General features: G+C 27.3%; 1 non-coding gene across 1 annotated transcript; it reads left to right on the top strand.

Annotated features, from left to right (window-relative positions):
- Nucleotides 1-2,075: 2,075 nt before the first annotated feature.
- TRNAE-UUC lies at nucleotides 2,076-2,147 on the top strand. Its single transcript has one exon. It is a non-coding gene; the product is annotated as a tRNA-Glu (tRNA).
- The last annotated feature ends 541 nt before the right edge of the window (nucleotides 2,148-2,688 follow it).

Raw genomic sequence — 2,688 nt, 5'->3', positions numbered from 1 at the left:
ATCTTTTCCAAAATTTAGAAATGGTGAATAAATTTGGAAAATCTAATTTGATAATTGGACAACACATTTGGAATTTTGGGAATTCATAAAATTGTGAAAACATAAAGTATACTAAAGATTTGAAAAATTACGTAATAGTTTGATATAATATTTATTAAACATAACTGAATTTGGAGACAATTTTGAAAATAGTATAAGATTTGGAAAGAGTACAAAAAAAAATGCAAATCTCGTGTAGTTCGGCAAGATGTACCAATATGGCACAAAACAATGATAAATTGAAAAAAATTGATTTTTAACTAATTCTCGGTTGTCGATCTCGCCTGAGATGGACCAAGAAAAACTATTTTTACGAGTTTCAAAAAGCGTACTAGTTTTGTAAGGTGGAAACTTAAACGTACTATTTTTCACAATTTTCCAATTAGACTTGTGTTTGATGGTTTACCCTCAATATAATTGTTGATGCTTGAGTTACTAACATTTAATAGGTAATGTGTAATTGTAAAACTATGAGTTACCAAATTTCGAACTACAATTTTTTTTAAAAAAAAAGATTAAATAAATGAAATCCTAGACTTTAAATATTTTTCCATTTAAACAGATAATCCTTGCTGATTTTTCTCTCCAAATATCTATTTAACATCTATCTTATTTGCATATTTGGTTTTATCTAACTATTTTCGATTTTTTAACTTTATAAAAATTATTATGGATAAGGTATTAGGATATTTGGAATTTAAGAGTGAAAAAGAAGTTTGACTTGGGACAAGATAATTATTTTTGTAAGTTTAAATTTTTTAAAAAAGAAAGGATAAAAAAAAAAACTATTTATAACTATAGAAGCAGGACCCTCCCCCTAGTTTCTTCTTATTTCTCATGAGCTTCTTTGTGCTTCAAGCCTCCCCCAAACTTCTTCTCCTCCTTCACGTGAACACTGCCGCCAGCGCTTTAGTCTACAGTGCGCCGCCATTCGTATTGAGACTGTCGTCGTCATGGAGGTTGGCACATGAAGTAGCCGTCTGGAAGCAACCCTCTCTTGAATTCTTGTCCTTGTCCTTGTCGTAGACATCCTTCGCTGCGACTAGCTTCTGATGACCGTCGCTGCCATGTCATCGATCTCCATCGCACACACGTATTCTTGCTTCCATTAAATTGATAGTGTTTAAAATTAACTTTTAAGATCCTTTGGATAAACTAGCTACATGGAATGAAACTATGAAACTAATGCAACTGGTTTGGTATCAAAATCTTAGTGTCTATCCAACGAGCTTAAGGAAACATATTGAGTGATTTTTAATTTTTGCTTTTGAAATGTTTAGATAGAGCTGTTTTTTAAGTTGTCCCTTTGTATTCTCATTTATACTCAATTTGGTTGTCTTTAGAATGGTTTGGTCATTCATTAATTAGTATTTTATATTTTTTAAATTCGTTTTGCTATTTTTATAATTTAAAACCTTTTTACCTTTTTTCAAATGAAACCTTAAAATTTGTTATTTCTTTTGTCACCCCCTTTATTTTAACTTGCAAGTTTTAGTGGGGTATTTAGTGTCCCATTTCTAGAAAAAAAATGTTATTTTTTTTATTGTACAAAAATTGATGTTTTAACCAGTTGAATTATAATATATTTTATTTTGTATCATTGTTAAATTATTTACTTCTAACTATAAATAAGATTTGTACACTCAATTGATCAAATAAGTAGATATAAAAGTTTACAAAATTGTATGTCATACAAATATAAAGTTTAATAATTGTCACCTTGCAAAATATAGTAAATTTGTTTAGATATTTATATTGTTATTGAGTTAAATTACTAGTATATATATAACAGTAAACGTATAAATCAATCCTAATTGACAGTGACATATATTATGTCTCTTGAATTCAGAGGTTCAAGTTTTGAAACTCCACTTGCTTTATAAAAAAAAATCCATAAATTTTCCAAGATTTTTACATTTAAAAAAAAAAAAATCAAATTGTATCAAACATAAGATTAAAAAGCACCTAACGAGCCTTTTAATTTTAAATTTTATGGTTTTGAAAATATTTATTATGTACATCCTCTCTCAATTGTTTCCGTTGTCGTCCAGCGGTTAGGATATCTGGTTTTCACCCAGGAGACCCGGGTTCGATTCCCGGCAACGGAATTTGTTCTTTTTATTTATCTACCAATTTTGTTTTCCATAAAGTTTTTATGATTTAAACATAATATATTTAATAAATAATAAAATAAATAAATTCAAGCAGTCAATTCAGGGAATCCAGTTGGTGTAATTTTGTTCGTGGATACCCAAGAAAATAAAGCTTCAAAATGGGAAAGGTTATTATTTATTTATTTATTATAATTCTACATTTTAAAATTTGTTATTCTTTATTTATTTATTATAATTCTACATTTTAAAATTTAAAATCTAAACATAATGAAAATATAAAAATATCATTTTCAAAATTTGCATTATTTGGATCTAATAATTCGAAAATAGTTTTTAGAAACAAAATTCGAGTTATCAATCAAACACATTTTATTGAATTCAGTGAATTTGAAAACATAAAATAAAATTTAGATTCTCTACCAAATATACCCAAAGTTATAAACAACGTTATCTCCTCTTTATCAATCTTACAAAAATGAAAGATATTAATAAAATCAACGAGACTAAGAGCTTTTGTAACAAAAAGGACATCTTT

The sequence above is a fragment of the Benincasa hispida genome, chromosome 12 (assembly GCF_009727055.1).
Source record: "Benincasa hispida cultivar B227 chromosome 12, ASM972705v1, whole genome shotgun sequence".
In the NCBI taxonomy this organism is placed as follows: domain Eukaryota; kingdom Viridiplantae; phylum Streptophyta; class Magnoliopsida; order Cucurbitales; family Cucurbitaceae; genus Benincasa; species Benincasa hispida.
The sequence above is the reverse complement of the archived record's forward strand: the minus strand, read 5'-3'. Positions and strand labels throughout refer to the sequence as shown.